Source organism: Trichomycterus rosablanca, chromosome 12 (genome assembly GCF_030014385.1).
Source record: "Trichomycterus rosablanca isolate fTriRos1 chromosome 12, fTriRos1.hap1, whole genome shotgun sequence".
NCBI lineage: Eukaryota > Metazoa > Chordata > Actinopteri > Siluriformes > Trichomycteridae > Trichomycterus > Trichomycterus rosablanca.
In genome coordinates, this window is record NC_085999.1 from 2,175,444 (window position 1) to 2,193,295 (window position 17,852).

The 17,852-nt window shown below is 38.7% G+C and overlaps 1 long non-coding RNA gene across 1 annotated transcript in view; it reads left to right on the forward strand.

Annotated features, from left to right (window-relative positions):
• The first annotated feature begins 756 nt into the window (after window positions 1-756).
• Window positions 757-17,852, forward strand: part of LOC134324675 (uncharacterized) — a 42,348-nt gene continuing 25,252 nt past the window's right edge. Inside the window, exons 1-2 of the long non-coding RNA XR_010014213.1 lie at window positions 757-840; window positions 2,945-3,058. This is a non-coding gene — a long non-coding RNA (uncharacterized LOC134324675). The remainder of the gene's footprint in view (window positions 841-2,944; window positions 3,059-17,852) is intronic.

Below are 17,852 nucleotides of genomic sequence, written 5' to 3' on the forward strand. Positions count from 1 at the left end.
ACATCACTCTGTATTTAGATGAACACATGAACATCACTCTGTATTTAAATGAACACATGAACATCACTGTATTTAGATGAACACATGAACATCACTCTGTATTTAGATGAACACATGAACATCACTCTGTAATTAGATGAACACATGAACATTATTCTGTATTTAGATGAACACATGAACATCACTCTGTAATTAGATGAACACATGAACATTATTCTGTATTTAGATGAACACATGAACATTATTCTGTATTTAGATGAACACATGAACATTATTCTGTATTTAGATGAACACATGAACATTATTCTGTATTTAGATGAACACATGAACATCACTCTGTATTTAGATGAACACATGAACATTATTCTGTATTTAGATGAACACATGAACATCACTCTGTATTTAGATGAACACATGAACATCACTCTGTAATTAGATAAACACATGAACATTATTCTGTATTTAGATGAACACATGAACATTATTCTGTATTTAGATGAACACATGAACATCACTCTGTAATTAGATGAACACATGAACATTATTCTGTATTTAGATGAACACATGAACATTATTCTGTATTTAGATGAACACATGAACATTATTCTGTATTTAGATGAACACATGAACATCACTCTGTATTTAGATGAACACATGAACCTGTTACTGTAGACAGGGGCGGAGCCTGTAATTGATCTCAGCTGCGCGAGGACACGTGCGCACCGTTTGATCTTTATTCATGACGTAATGTATTGTGGAGCTCGCGCCGTGCACGTGACCCTCATTAGCCTTCGCTTTAAGTGCGACCGAGGCTAAATCCACAAACTCCTCTTCAATAAAGTGAGTTATTCCTGAATAAAGCACATATATTCCTTCATATATCTGTATATTTAAGCATTTAAAGTCACAGAATAAAGAATAAACCGAGTAAAACCGTTTAATTCACAGTGAGTGAACCAAACACAGCAGCTGGATGCTAATTAGCGGGTGTTAATGTAAACAAACAATAGGCCTGTATATATAATCTTATACCTTTAATCAAGATAAGATAAGATCATCTTTATTGTCATTGCAGAGTGTACAACGAAATTAAGTAGCAACCCAGCGGCTCTTTTACATACAATAAGTAACAAAAGCAAGAAATATATACATATACACAATACGTGTATGTATGCCTAAAAATCTTAAATATAAGGAATAAAGGCTAAAAACTATCATTGTAAAAAAAAACAATAGACAATGGTTGAAGAACTGCAGTGAGGTAGTGGGATATTGCACATGCCCTGAGTAGATTAGATATTGCACTGAAAATATTGCACACTTTAGAAGCAACGAATCGTACAATGAACCTTGGTGAGTATGTAAGGAACTCTTGAAACATGATATATAGATATAGATATAAAAGCATGTATAATATTTACAGTTGTTATGGAAGTATGACATGATTTTAAAGAAATCATTGTTCGGATACTAAAAGTCTCACCAGTGATTCATTATAAAAGACTTCATCTATTAGATCAAAAGAATACTTGCTAAAAATATAAATATATTGGCATTTGTGTGATGAAAATCCCTAAAATCTTTATAGACAACTACAACAATAATTAGAAATAAAGACTATTAGAAATATAGTTTATTTTATTCAAATATGACATGGTTGTGTTGTCTGGGCTTAATAGAGCAAAGTGATCTAAATTTAGCCAACATATTCCTATTCACTTTAAGTGAATAATAGTTTATTACTATTCGTAATGCTATTTTATTGGCTTCCACTTCAGACTTACACACACACACACACACACACACACACACACACACACACACACACACTCACACTAAACACACTAAACACACTAAACACACTAAACACACTAAACACACTAAACACACTAAACACAAGAGATTAGATATTGCTTTGCAGTGTATACAGTTTTCCCCTTTATCTACCCAGATATCTACCCATTTGTACTTTTATATACTGCAGATTAAACTGTGTATCTCAGATATTAAGATTCTGGTTATATTTAATCACAGATCTTTACCTTTTAGAAAGAATTCAGTCACATTTATTACAATATATGAATATAATGGATGTGATGTACCGATGTATGTTCGATCAAAATAATATGTGCTAAAGGACCTTTACCAATAATTCTAACCTATGGACTATTGTAAATGCACACTATTAAGGCTGTAGATTTTAAAACATTGTTTGACTCAAGTAGATAAATCAGCTGTATTTGTTTTAGATCTGCCTTCTAGTTTGCTAATGCATTTAGTGTTAGAATTATATTAAGTCTACCCACTATAGGATCTTTACCGTTTAGAAAGAATGCAGACACATTTATTGTGTTATGAAAAAGTTATGAATATAATGGCTGTAATGCACACTTATTTTTTTAATGCCATATTCAGCACCCACTAAATGCAGCCTAAATGGAAATAAACATCTAAACAGACATATTTTTGTAGTTTAAGCTACAAAACTACAAACTGTCAAATTTGCTCTGCACAACATAAATATATATATATTTTTTTATTATAAGAAAATGTCATCCATATGTACACGTCCACTCTTCGGGAATCGGTGAATGTCTGGTTTGCCTTTTTCTTTCTTTTTTGTGTCCCTTCATCTTACAATGGACCTTATATTTATCTGTTTACTGAAATAATATTTTGTACCATACGAAAAACTCCAGACGAATAAATGCAGACAAATGTGCGGAGTAAATAAGGACACACTTGAAACTCTCTCTCTCTCTCTCTCTCTGTATATACTGTATATCAGTCCCCAGCCATACAAATGCTGTCATCTCTGGACCGAACAGGCACAAATACCCACAGACATACTTAAAAGTCTTGTGAGAAGCCTTCCTTTTGTTGTTCTAGCTGAAGAGATCACACAGATGTTGCTCTATTTTAACAACGTTCGTTTTTGAAACAGGACTGACAAGCTCATGATGAGGTGTCCAGATTCTTTTGGCCTTAGAGTGTTCCGGTCTCTTTCCATCTCCAAAATACGTGCAGAAGGTGGATTGTCTGCAGTTTCTGCGTGTGAGTGAGTATATGTGTGTGTTTACTAGCTATTACATTTTACACACAGCAAAGTAAGCCATATGTACACATGAAAAAATACATAAATAGTTAAAAACAAACAATAGTCCTATATATTTATATATTGGCATTTGTGTAACGAATACCCTAAAATAATTATAATTAAATAAGTAGAAATAAATATATTTTAAATATAGTTTAAATTAGTCAAATATTAAATTGTAATGTATAAACTGGGCTGCACAGGGCAAGGTGGTCTCTTACATTTAGTGTTAAGTAAGGAACACCTGACACTCTCTCTCTCTCTCTCTCTCTCTCTCTCTCTCTCTCTCTCTCTCTCTCTCTATATATATATATATACAGTGTATCACAAAAGTGAGTACACCCCTCACATTTCTGCAGATATTTAAGTATATCTTTTCATGGGACAACACTGACAAAATGACACTTTGACACAATGAAAAGTAGTCTGTGTGCAGCTTATATAACAGTGTAAATTTATTCTTCCCTCAAAATAACTCAATATACAGCCATTAATGTCTAAACCACCGGCAACAAAAGTGAGTACACCGCTAAGAGACTACACCCATAAATGTCCAAATTGAGCACTGCTTGTCATTTTCCCTCCAAAATGTCATGTGATTTGTTAGTGTTACTAGGTCTCAGGTGTGCATAGGGAGCAGGTGTGTTCAATTTAGTAGTACAGCTCTCACACTCTCTCATAATGGTCACTGAAAGTTCCAACATGGCACCTCATGGCAAAGAACTCTCTGAGGATCTTAAAAGACGAATTGTTGCGCTACATGAAGATGGCCAAGGCTACAAGAAGATTGCCAACACCCTGAAACTGAGCTGCAGCACAGTGGCCAAGATCATCCAGCGTTTTAAAAGAGCAGGGTCCACTCAGAACAGACCTCGCGTTGGTCGTCCAAAGAAGCTGAGTGCACGTGCTCAGCGTCACATCCAACTGCTGTCTTTGAAAGATAGGCGCAGGAGTGCTTTCAGCATTGCTGCAGAGATTGAAAAGGTGGGGGGTCAGCCTGTCAGTGCTCAGACCATACGCCGCACACTACATCAAATTGGTCTGCATGGCTGTCACTCCAGAAGGAAGCCTCTTCTGAAGTCTCTACACAAGAAAGCCCGCAAACAGTTTGCTGAAGACATGTCAACAAAGGACATGGATTACTGGAACCATGTCCTATGGTCTGATGAGACCAAGATTAATTTGTTTGGTTCAGATGGTCTCAAGCATGTGTGGCGGCAATCAGGTGAGGAGTACAAAGATAAGTGTGTCATGCCTACAGTCAAGCATGGTGGTGGGAATGCCATGGTCTGGGGCTGCATGAGTGCAGCAGGTGTTGGGGAGTTACATTTCATTGAGGGACACATGAACTCCAATATGTACTGTGAAATACTGAGCAGAGCATGATCCCCTCCCTCCGGAAACTGGGTCGCAGGGCAGTGTTCCAGCATGATAATGACCCCAAACACACCTCTAAGATGACCACTGCTTTATTGAAGAGGCTGAGGGTAAAGGTGATGGACTGGCCAAGCATGTCTCCAGACCTAAACCCAATAGAACATCTTTGGGGCATCCTCAAGCGGAAGGTGGAGGAGCGCAAAGTCTCGAATATCCGCCAGCTCTGTGATGTCGTCATGGAGGAGTGGAAAAGCATTCCAGTGGCAACCTGTGAAGCTCTGGTAAACTCCATGCCCAGGAGAGTTAAGGCAGTTCTGGGAAATAATGGTAGCCACACAAAATATTGACACTTCAGGAACTTTCACTAAGGGGTGTACTCACTTTTGTTGCCGGTGGTTTAGACATTAATGGCTGTATATTGAGTTATTTTGAGGGAAGAATAAATTTACACTGTTATATAAGCTGCACACAGACTACTTTTCATTGTGTCAAAGTGTCATTTTGTCAGTGTTGTCCCATGAAAAGATATACTTAAATATCTGCAGAAATGTGAGGGGTGTACTCACTTTTGTGATACACTGTATATATATATATATATATATATATATATATATATATATACAGTATACATACATACATACATCTATAACATCTATAGAAATAAAAGCATGTGTAAGATGTACAGTTGGTGTAAAAATATGTCATGATTTTAAAGAAATCAGTGACTGATAGGAAACTTCTGACTTTTAACCTCAGGAATAGTTTAGTCTTGTTTACAGCATGATCTGATCTATGGGCAAATGTAAATGTACAACTATAAAGGATGATCTATCTTCTAGTTTGGTAATGTATTAAGTGTTAGAATTATATTAAGTCTATCCAATAGTAGAAGTAGAAATGTTATTGATGTTAATGATATTTATAGATGGTACAATTTTACTTTATGGACCGGACATTCTGAGTAAAGCCTTCTGTTAATAACATTACACAGTTATGTTATATGTTACATCATAAAATATGAGGACAAATTAGGAATACGTGGGGGGAAATAAAGGTTAATCTACACCGATAAGGCATAACATTATGACCACATTCCTAATATTGTGTTGGTCCCCCTTTTGCTGCCCCATACCCAACAAACTGAGATGACACCTTTCTATCAGAACCAGCATGAACTTCTTCAGCAGTTTGAGCTACAGTAGCTCGTCTGTTGGATCGGACCACACGGGCCAGCCTTCACTCCCCACGTGCATCTTAAGAGCTGCTGTTGCTCTTGATGCTCTGACCAAGTTGTCTAACCATTACAATTTGGCCTTCGTCAAACTCGCTCAGATCCTCACGCTCGCCCATTTTTCCTGCTTCTAACATCAACTTTGAGGATACAATGTTCACTCGCTGCCTAATATATCCCCCCCACTAACAGGTGCCATGATGAAGAGATAATCAGTGTTATTCACTTCACCTGTCAGTGGTCATAATGTTATGCCTCGTCGGGGTATAACGGATGTACTTTTTAAAGATTGTCTGACTCAAGTAGAGAAATCAGTTCTATTTTTTAGATCTACTTTCTAGCTTGGTAATGTATTAAGTGTTAGAATTATATTAAGTCTATCCAATAGTAGAAGTAGAAATGTTATTGATGTTAATGATATTTATGGATGGTACAATTTTAATTTATGGGCCGGACATTCTGACTAAAGCCTTCTGTTAATAACATTACACAGTTATGTTATATGTTGTATTATAAAAATGAAAGAAAAATTAGGAATAAGTGGGGAAATAAAGGTTAATGTACTGTATATGTCCTTAGTTCTTAAATCTTCTAATCTCCACTTAGTTTTCATATTTCAACATTGTTGTTTACTTGCATTTCTGGCTCATATGCGACGATTGTTATACATTTGCAAACAAATAAATGTTGTAAATAAATGTCGCACTTATTTTAGAATTGCTGTATTATAAAATTTTTTATTTCTGATTCATCTGAAGAACCTTAAGCCTACAGTTATTTGAAGTGTGCTTTGTGACGTGTTTCTCTGAATCGTTTTTTCCCTTTTTTTTTTTTTAAACTACAATGAAAATCTTCTGCCTGTTGTTTTCCAGAAAAAAAAGTCCAGGCTTTCACAATACTCCAGCCACATGTCCAAGACGGCCTGTTGTGCTAAATCTTTGGCAAAGCCTCACAGGCTCTCTCGCTCGAATGCCGAGTCTGGTCTGTCTCTTTGAATAAGACAATAATAATGCATGTCAGATTTCTTTTACCAGAGTCCAGTCCTTAGAAGAGACTGTTGGATGTTTTATATACTGGTGAAACTTGGTCAGTTTTGTTAGCTTTTAAATTGTGAAACATATCTCCTTTTGATCCCCCCTCCCATATTATGCATATGCAATACACATGTGAGAATGGTCACAGCAAACATACAAAACCTATTTTTATGATTATGAAAGTTAATTTTAACCACTGGAAAATGTCTAACCGAGTCGTACTTGATTTTTTACGGTACTTTCTGTGATCTTTTGTGAAAATCACTTTTTGTAGCATGACCTACTTTGCCAGGTTTCTTGTTTTTTAACATGAACTGTTGCAAGGTTGGTATCACGGTGCCACAGCGGGTCCTGTTGGTGACACCCAGATCCAGGGTAATCATTTTACTTGGCTGCTCCTAATTGGCTGCTCCTAATTGCCCTAGTTGTGAGCGAGTCAATCGGTCTAATGCCCTGAAATAGCCATGTCCAGGGTATTTTTGCATCATAGTTTTGGTCATGTAGTTGGTGGCAACTATATATGTTTGATCATGTAGTTGGTGTTTGAATGCTTTTAGTCATGTAGTTGGTGGTGTCCGTATATGTTTGGTCATGTAGTTGGTGGTGTCTGAATATTTTTGGTCATGTAGTTGGTGTTTGAATACTTTTAGTCATGTAGTTGGCGGTGTCCGTATATGTTTGGTCATGTAGTTGGTGGTGTCCGTATATGTTTGGTCATGTAGTTGGTGGTGTCCGTATATGTTTGGTCATGTAGTTGGTGGTGTCCGTATATGTTTGGTCATGTAGTTGGTGGTGTCCGTATATGTTTGGTCATGTAGTTGGCGGTGTCCGTATATGTTTGGTCATGTAGTTGGTGGTGTCCGTATATGTTTGGTCATGTAGTTGGTGGTGTCCGTATATGTTTGGTCATGTAGTTGGCGGTGTCCGTATATGTTTGGTCATGTAGTTGGTGGTGTCCGTATATGTTTGGTCATGTAGTTGGTGGTGTCCGTATATGTTTGGTCATGTAGTTGGTGGTGTCCGTATATGTTTGGTCATGTAGTTGGTGGTGTCCGTATATGTTTGGTCATGTAGTTGGTGGTGTCCGTATATGTTTGGTCATGTAGTTGGTGGTGTCCGTATATGTTTGGTCATGTAGTTGGTGGTGTCCGTATATGTTTGGTCATGTAGTTGGTGGTGTCCGTATATGTTTGGTCATGTAGTTGGTGGTGTCCGTATATGTTTGGTCATGTAGTTGGTGGTGTTCGTATATTTTTGGTCATGTAGTTGGTGGTGTCCGTATATGTTTGGTCATGTAGTTGGTGGTGTTCGTATATGTTTGGTCATGTAGTTGGTGGTGTCCGTATATGTTTGGTCATGTAGTTGGAGGTGTCCGTATATGTTTGGTCATGTAGTTGGTGGTGTTCGTATATGTTTGGTCATGTAGTTGGTGGTGTTCGTATATGTTTGGTCATGTAGTTGGCGGTGTCCGTATATGTTTGGTCATGTAGTTGGTGGTGTTCGTATATGTTTGGTCATGTAGTTGGTGGTGTTCGTATATGTTTGGTCATGTAGTTGGTGGTGTTCGTATATGTTTGGTCATGTAGTTGGCGGTGTCCGTATATGTTTGGTCATGTAGTTGGTGGTGTTCGTATATGTTTGGTCATGTAGTTGGTGGTGTCCGTATATGTTTGGTCATGTAGTTGGTGGTGTTCGTATATGTTTGGTCATGTAGTTGGTGGTGTCCGTATATGTTTGGTCATGTAGTTGGCGGTGTCCGTATATGTTTGGTCATGTAGTTGGTGGTGTCCGTATATGTTTGGTCATGTAGTTGGTGGTGTTCGTATATGTTTGGTCATGTAGTTGGTGGTGTCCGTATATGTTTGGTCATGTAGTTGGTGGTGTTCGTATATTTTTGGTCATGTAGTTGGTGGTGTCCGTATATGTTTGGTCATGTAGTTGGTGGTGTTCGTATATGTTTGGTCATGTAGTTGGCGGTGTCCGTATATGTTTGGTCATGTAGTTGGTGGTGTCCGTATATGTTTGGTCATGTAGTTGGTGGTGTCCGTATATGTTTGGTCATGTAGTTGGCGGTGTTCGTATATGTTTGGTCATGTAGTTGGTGGTGTCCGTATATGTTTGGTCATGTAGTTGGTGGTGTCCGTATATGTTTGGTCATGTAGTTGGCGGTGTTCGTATATGTTTGGTCATGTAGTTGGTGGTGTTCGTATATGTTTGGTCATGTAGTTGGTGGTGTCCGTATATGTTTGGTCATGTAGTTGGCGGTGTCCGTATATGTTTGGTCATGTAGTTGGTGGTGTCCGTATATGTTTGGTCATGTAGTTGGTGGTGTTCGTATATGTTTGGTCATGTAGTTGGTGGTGTCCGTATATGTTTGGTCATGTAGTTGGTGGTGTTCGTATATTTTTGGTCATGTAGTTGGTGGTGTCCGTATATGTTTGGTCATGTAGTTGGTGGTGTTCGTATATGTTTGGTCATGTAGTTGGCGGTGTCCGTATATGTTTGGTCATGTAGTTGGTGGTGTCCGTATATGTTTGGTCATGTAGTTGGCGGTGTTCGTATATGTTTGGTCATGTAGTTGGCGGTGTCCGTATATGTTTGGTCATGTAGTTGGTGGTCATGTAGTTGGTGGTGTCCGTATATGTTTGGTCATGTAGTTGGAGGTGTCCGTATATGTTTGGTCATGTAGTTGGTGGTGTCCGTATATGTTTGGTCATGTAGTTGGCGGTGTTCGTATATGTTTGGTCATGTAGTTGGTGGTCATGTAGTTGGTGGTGTCCGTATATGTTTGGTCATGTAGTTGGAGGTGTCCGTATATGTTTGGTCATGTAGTTGGTGGTGTCCGTATATGTTTGGTCATGTAGTTGGTGGTGTTCGTATATGTTTGGTCATGTAGTTGGAGGTGTCCGTATATGTTTGGTCATGTAGTTGGTGGTGTCCGTATATGTTTGGTCATGTAGTTGGTGGTGTCCGTATATGTTTGGTCATGTAGTTGGTGGTGTCCGTATATGTTTGGTCATGTAGTTGGTGGTGTCCGTATATGTTTGGTCATGTAGTTGGTGGTGTCCGTATATGTTTGGTCATGTAGTTGGTGGTGTCCGTATATGTTTGGTCATGTAGTTGGCGGTGTCCGTATATGTTTGGTCATGTAGTTGGTGGTGTCCGTATATGTTTGGTCATGTAGTTGGTGGTGTCCGTATATGTTTGGTCATGTAGTTGGTGGTGTCCGTATATGTTTGGTCATGTAGTTGATGTTGTCTGAACACATTTGTTGATGTACTTGGTGGCAACTATATATTTTTCATCATGTAGTTGGTGTTTACATCCTTTTAGTCATGTAGTTGGTGTTGTCCGAATGTTTTTGGTCATGTAGTTGGTGTTGTCTGAAGACTTTTGGTGATGTAGTAGACCACAGTGGTCCAACTGCAAAACACAGATCATGATAAGCAGTGGTAAAACTCCAGAAAGGTTAGAATAGACCAGAGCCGTAGATAGAGAGAGTTGCGACACTCCTTGATCTCGCCGCTACGCGGTCACGTGGTTCATGTAACCCTCCAATAGTTCCAAACAAACCCGGCGCTGTCATGTTCTCATATGGGACCGGCAGCAGTGAGTGACATATTAAACAGTAAATAATAAACATTTGTACAATTTCTGGGTATTTTCAACTGCGTTTACATTTACTGCATCTGCTTTAATATCAATTTGGTATATGAAGTGGAAGATTGATGTTTATAATGACTTAATAGGTCGTTCTTGTTAACACACAGTACATTATATTAGCATACATTACATAATGCGATATCATTAAGTAGTAGAGACAATATACAGTACAGAGATTAGACAGTTTTTTATGTTTTGTTTTTTACATAAACTAATCTCCCTTCACTTTCCTGAGGATTCATAATAATAATCATTTTGGTTAAACACTAAGCCATGTGGCTGGATTCATAAGGTTTACCTGCACTGAATGAACAGATTCATAAACACACTACCGTACCAATACCTTTAACATTATAGTGCAGGTACATGAAATAGCATTAATTCATGTCTTATTTCATGAGTAAGTAATAATTTATTCCTACATGTAATACATGAATTAATTCATAATTAATATGCACTAGTTCATTTTGTCTAATGTAAGTGGTGGACAAGGTAGACAAACCATGTAGTTGAGTTGAAGTAGAGATATCCAAGGTAACATATTACTCCAGTAAAAGTAGTAGTAAAAGTAAAAATACTCTTTACCTCCACTAAAGTACTAAACTAAATTTACCTTCAAATGTACTTAAGAATGAAAGTAAAAGTATAATGATTTATTATGGCTCTGATGTTTTATTATCATTTCTGTAACAAGACTCTTGATTAATCAACTTTTAATTAATCAATTTTAGGTGAAAAGACTCTAGTGTCAATAATTTAGCTTAGCTGACTAAGCTAAATTCAGTTATACCTATTAATTAAGATAAACATGTAACATTTAGTGCTGAGCAAATGCTAAATAATAACAGTATTACGTATATTAATGACATCAAATTCATTATTTTTTTTAAAACAAAGCAACAAACAGCTAAAAATGCTTGATAAGTAGTGGAAATGAATGGGGCTCTATGGGATGTTTGGAACTATAGACCGTTTCAAATGAATATTCATGAGTCCAGGAAGTGACGTAGATGTTCCTAAGACGCTTCCGCTTGGTGGTAAACAGCGCTCAGAACAATAGCGATTGAGTACAACTGCTTCAATTCCTTTGCGTTAGTTCAGGTGTGATTTATTGACAGTATGTCTAAATTAAAGTTAGGACCGTGTTGTTCGGTTGTCGGATGTTCCCTCAGACCGGGTACAAACTTGCTTTCAGAAATAAAGGTGAACAGATTTCCAAAAGAACGCACAGTGAAACGCTTGGATTGCTGCTATAAATAGAGACGGCTGGATACCCACCATCAACTCTTATAATAAATGTAATATACTGTATATTATTTCATAATAAATATTGTGAACAAATGTACTCAGTTGAACGCTGTTCTCATGGTGTCTTGTCCCTGACGTTTAGCTTACGTGTATTAAAATACGCAGGCGCTTAATATTTGTATTAATAGTACAGAATAAACATAAACCAACATAAGCCTTAAAAAGTTCACATTCCCCTTATAATACTGTGTAAAAGCCATAACTGTATAGGACTATATTTTGGGGAAATGTCACTATATGGAATTATATTAACAGCTTAATTAGCTTAGCTTCATTATTAAATGACATGTAAAGAAACATGGTTCTACTTTTGTAATACAAAAAGTAAATAAACTATTTATGAATACGTTGTGCTTACTGTAAAATATTTCATGTATTTCCAGTTAGGCTATAAAAAATAGTTTTAGCATTAGCTAATATGTTCTAATTCAGATGAGAAGTAATTCACTGTGGTTTGTCATATTTTTATCATATTATAATGGCTCTTAGCTCAACAGACACAAAAGGGGAGATGACACAATAATGATTTTAATAATTAATTGTATGCGTCCAAACTGCGGTGTGCTTTCACTGCCTCTGGTGTAAACACACTCCGTTTCAACAGGGTAGTGATACACGGCTGGGTCTGTTACCTCAGGCAAACGTTTTAGGTCAGCGGAAAAACACTGACTTATTAAATTCTCCTCAAAAGGGGCTGGTAAAGATACTTGATGATCTATCATTCATTTCTGCTTATATCGCGTTTGTTTCGGGTTCGGGAGACTCGCAAAGTACGAGCTCGTCATGTTGACAGCTGGATGGATGTTTAAAAATGGCGCTACCGGAAAGGCGAAAGGAACAGACATGCGCAGTAGCGTTGTTATTGTTTACCCTCATTGAAACGGTCTATACAGAGCTCCACAACCCGGAAGCTGCACAGAAAATATGTCCCGCCCCCTTTCCAACGGTTCCCTATGGGAGTGTCGCCACTCTGTTCTCTCTACCGCTCTGGAATAGACATAATATGCATCTATTCATATGGGTTTTATTGACAGTTGTGTGTGGCTGTATTTATGAACCCAAATTCAAGAGAAACTTCTGTAAGTTTAGTCAAGACCTTAATCTAGATGAATATCCATGAATAAATCAAGAAAAACAGAACCTCAAGCACAACAGCTAACACATCTTGTTGACAGGGCAAACCCCAAGTTACTTAATTTAGGCTTTACAGTGTATAGAAGCCAGAATTAGACTTTTGGTTTAATACTTTTTGCATGTAAAATACAGAGGTCGCGAGTGCACAGTACCAATGGAACCCATTTCACCCACATCTCACTCAGACACAGCAAACTGTGCTTAAAATCAGCTTTTGAGTCCATATGTGGTCCTGGGGTACCAGCTCTGGTCTGTCCATGCTTTGTGTTACTGTCCTCTGCTCCTGAGGCCTGGCATTGATGTAACATGTTTCTAATGGGTCCAAAGAGGGACAAACCACAATCTGCCAACAGGGTGTTGGGCAGCCAGAGGACAACAAAGGCTATGGCGTCTGTTATGAACCAAAAGAAGAGCTACTGTGGTTCAGGTTTGCAGGATTATGAGGTGCTTAGTGCATAAAAGTCACCAACACTGCTGGCTCAGTAACTACAGAGTTCCAAACCTCCTCTGGCATTAACCTTTAACAAAAACTGCTTGCATGCCAGAGAAGGTGTGATAGTCTTTGACAGAGAGGTAACTAAATTGGGAGCAAAAAAATCAACAAAGTATTAAAGTTCTCCTAAGGGTGCTCACGGGTTGATTATGTTCCTTATATAAGTTATATAAGTATGTTAAATTCTTGCTTCTCCAAGTAAAGACTCCTGGCTTGGAGACAAGTCTGGGAACCTCAGTTTAGTAACCCTTTTTATTTGAAAGTGAAGGTGAAAGAGGCACAGGCCCGTTTCTTCCCCCTGCATTCTTTCATTACCCTTACAACTTCAGATAGACTCCATATGGTTGTTGCCGTAGAGCGCGGCCCCTTTGGAACACGAGCTTGTGACGGCAGGTATAATACCGTACACATTTCCCCACAGATCCTGCTAGGCACCCTTCATACCGCTGGCCTGACAGACAGGATCTGGAGATGACCCACATCAGATCAAAGATCTGTAATGCCATATTTCACTCTGTGAAGATGACGTGTTTACATCACTTTGACACCTCCAAATCAGCTCCACATGGCCTGGAACAATTTAATAAGCAGAAATCCTTTCTGTACAGACCTGACATATGCGTTGGCTAAGGGTTGCAGTGGCGGCTGATTTCAGGCTGCACTAAATAGAAAGGAGAAGGAAACGCATGCCGAGGAAATGAGTGGCTGGCTTTGTGTGGTGCTGACACCTCAGGTGTTTCCGTAAATCAAGGCTTCATTTGGAAAAATGGAGATAAGCAGAACTGATGATGATAATCAATGCCATTAAGGACAGAAGAGCCAGTGTAAAGCATGGAGGAGATGTTTTGTTGAATGTGCTTTATGACCAGCGGTTTTATAGTCCAGATGCATTCTGTGATTGGCGCAGTATATAAAGATTTGCCTGAAAATATCTTGGCAGGCTGATCAAGTGTACTCATATGTACACACACATGTACACAATGTGTATCGGGGCATCTAGTATTTGTTGTTTATGTGCACGTCCATCTTTACTAGCTTATGCTTGCAAGATAAATAGACAATGCTCGCCAGACGACTGGATTGAAGTATCTTAGAAACAACAATGGGTGCTCACAGGCAGCCACGGTAAATACATGTCAAGTTAGATTTATTTGTATAGCACTTTTTTACAGTAAACATTGTCTAAAAGCAGCTTTACAGAATCCAGGACCATCAGACCCTTTGACCATGGTCCTAGGAAGGACGAGCCACAAACCACAAACCACAGACAGTTTGAAGGCAATGTTGTTTGGTACAGACCAAGAGAGGGCATTGGAACTATGCAAGAAGGTCCACTGGTCCGAGACATTCTGTTATTCTTCAAGAGTATGTGGACAGTTGGGCACGTTAAAGGACCTGCTGGTTACGTCCTAGCACCACGTACCACAGAACATAGATGTCTTGTGGAGACAATGTCTCAGAGGGTTTTGACAGCATATTATGCCAGTTGTCCTAATGTTCTAATGTTCATATCCATCTATGACCATCTATGTGCATCCATCCATCTATCTGTATCTGTCTAAATCTGTCTGTCGGTCTATCTGTCCATCTCTGGCTGTCTGTCTGTAATGCCAAAATACATGAAGGCAATGCTGTTCGGTACAGACCAATATAGGTCATCAGAACTGGACATCAAAACAGTGGAAGAAGGTTCACTGGTCCAAGACATTCTGTTATTCTTCAAGAGTATATATGTGGACAGTTGGGCACGTTGAAGGACCTGCTGGTTACGTCCTAGCACCACGTACCTGTACTCCTTTAGATGTCTTGTGGAGACAGTGTCTCAGCAGGTTTTGAGAGCATATTATGCCAGTTTTCTTAATGTCCTAATGTTGTCTTAATGTCCTAATGTTCTAATGTTTATATTTGTGTATGACCGTCTTTGTGCATCCATCTATGTCTGCCCATCTCTGTCTATCTGTCTGTAATGCCAAAATACATGAAGGCCATGCTGTTTGGTACAGACCAATATAGGGCATCAGAACTGGACTTTGGAACGATGGAAGACGGTCCACTGGTCCGATAAATCCTGTACTCTTCAAGAGCATGTGGGCAATTGGGCAAGTTGAAGGACCTGCTGGTAACGTCCTAGTACCAAGTACCACAGGACTCCTTTAGATGTCTTGTGGAGACAGCATCTCAGAGGGTTTTGACAGTGTATTATGCCAGTTGTCCTAATGTTGTCCTAAAGTTCTAATGTTTATATCGATCTATCTCCATCTATGTCCATCCATCCATCCATCCATCCAACTGTATCTGTCTAAATCTGTCTGTCTGTCTGTAATGCCAAAATACATGAAGGCAATGATGTTTGGTACAGACCAATATAGGGCATCAGGACTGGACTTTGGAACAATGGAAGCATGTCCACTCATCTGACAGATCCTGTATTCTTCCAGAGCATGTGGATAGTTGGGCGCATTGAAGTTGCTAACGTCCTAGTACCAAGTACCACAAAACTCTGTCTTGTGGTCTCAGCGGGTTTTGACAGCATATTACGTGGGTTGTCCTAATGTTTTGTCTCATCTGTGGATGTTATGTTAATATGTTATGCTTTCTGAAATACTCATCTAATCACCAAGGCTGTAAAGAGTGGTTATGTGAGTTTCTTTAGCCTTTCTGTCAGCTCAATCAAGTCTCACTATTTTCCTTGGAGCTATCTCATCAACAAGGCATTACCACAAGCAGGCAATCTTTTTGTTGTTTTTGTGTAAAATCTAAAGATCACAGTGCATGAAACCCCTCAGAGATCTACCCAACACTGGAGCTGAGCACTTGTAGTGGTACTATAGCCACGTGTTCGGTTGTCTCGTGGGGTCCTCCCTACTCCTCTCTTTCTTGCAAGTAGGTAAGCGTCAACTTTGTACCTCAGTCAGTAAAGGTGGTGTGAATGTGGCACGTTCGGGTGAACTAGCAGTGTAAACATGTTTAAATACACACTGCTGTTTGGATACATAATCTCTTCATTTGCACTCTCGGCCCCGTCACTCAGGGGCCGGGGGGAGCCTCGGCGGAGGTGCGGTATTAGGGTATTTGGTAACACTTTGTCACTCAGGGAGATTTACTTAAGGAAATTGCTTCCCTTTAAAACACTGAGGAGAAAGTCGTTTTTACTGAAGTGCGGACAGTGAAATGACAGTAAAATCCTTTTTAATTTAGATTTGGGTCACTTTTTTATTACAGAAGTGTGACGCTGCATCAACTGTATGTTGATCCAGTTGAATAGGATTATAATTTTGTGCTCCCTGGATGTTGATTTGGCTGAATCCTCATTCTTTTGCTCATTTAGACTAAGAAAAATGTACGAAACCCTAATATGTTTCTTGATGGATGTTTTTTAAAACAAAGCATAATTTAAATCACAATTTTCTGACCGTTAAACGTCATAAATTGCATATACCATGAGCATAGTGTTATTTCAGTTGAATTAAATATTATTATAATTATTATTACACTATATATCTACAGTATCTCTGTGTCTGTCCATCCGTCCATCAGTCCATCAGTCTGTGTCTGCCTATATCAATTTACTGTTGGTCTACCAGTGGTCATTGGTAGCTCAGCGGTTAAGGCACTAGTAATCATAAAAGTTCAAGCCGGATCAAGCCCCCCCACCACAAAGTTGTCACTGTTGGGCCCCTGAGCAAGGCCCTTAACCTTCAATCAACAAATTGTATTGAGTCATAAAGTAAATGTCTACGTTCTTGTATGTCCTTCTGTATGTCCGTCCATCCATCCATCTATCCATCCATCCATCCATCTGTGTCTGTCAGTTAGTCTGTCTGTCTTTGTGTCTGTCTGTCCATATCTGTCTGTCTGTCAATGTACAGAATGTTTGTGTTAGGAACAGTCGGGATTGTCTTTTTGTTCTTTGGAAAGAAGTCAGTGACATTCCTGGATAATATTGATATACGGCTTCTCTACATCTTTTATACCCAATTAATTATTAAAAGAAATGCTCCCGGCCACTAGGGGCATTTTATAGTTACTATAAGCTAGAATAGCTAGTAGCTGCTGGCTATTAAAAGCTGCTGTATAGCCAAAGTAAATGTCTACGTTCTTGTATGTCCTTCTGTATGTCCGTCCATTCATCCAGCAGTTAGTCTGTCTGTCTTTGTGTCTGTCTGTCCATATCTGTCTGTCTGTCTGTCTTTCTATCTATTTTTGGTACATATTTGTTGATGCTTCTGAAAAGACATCTATTATTATACTTAGATGCAATATTAAATGCACTGTCTAAATTGAAGTGAATATACACACAAAAAGAATATAAAATAACATAAATGAAAGTAATCTATTTATCATCTGTTTACCCTCAATTTAGGCAAACAGATGATAAAATCCAATGTCAACAATCAATTTTTTGGCATTTAGCAGACACTTTTATCCAAAGCGACTTACAGTACTGTGACAGGGCCTTGCTTAAGGGTCCAACAGTGGCAACCTGGCAGTGGTGGAGCTTGAACCAGCGACCTT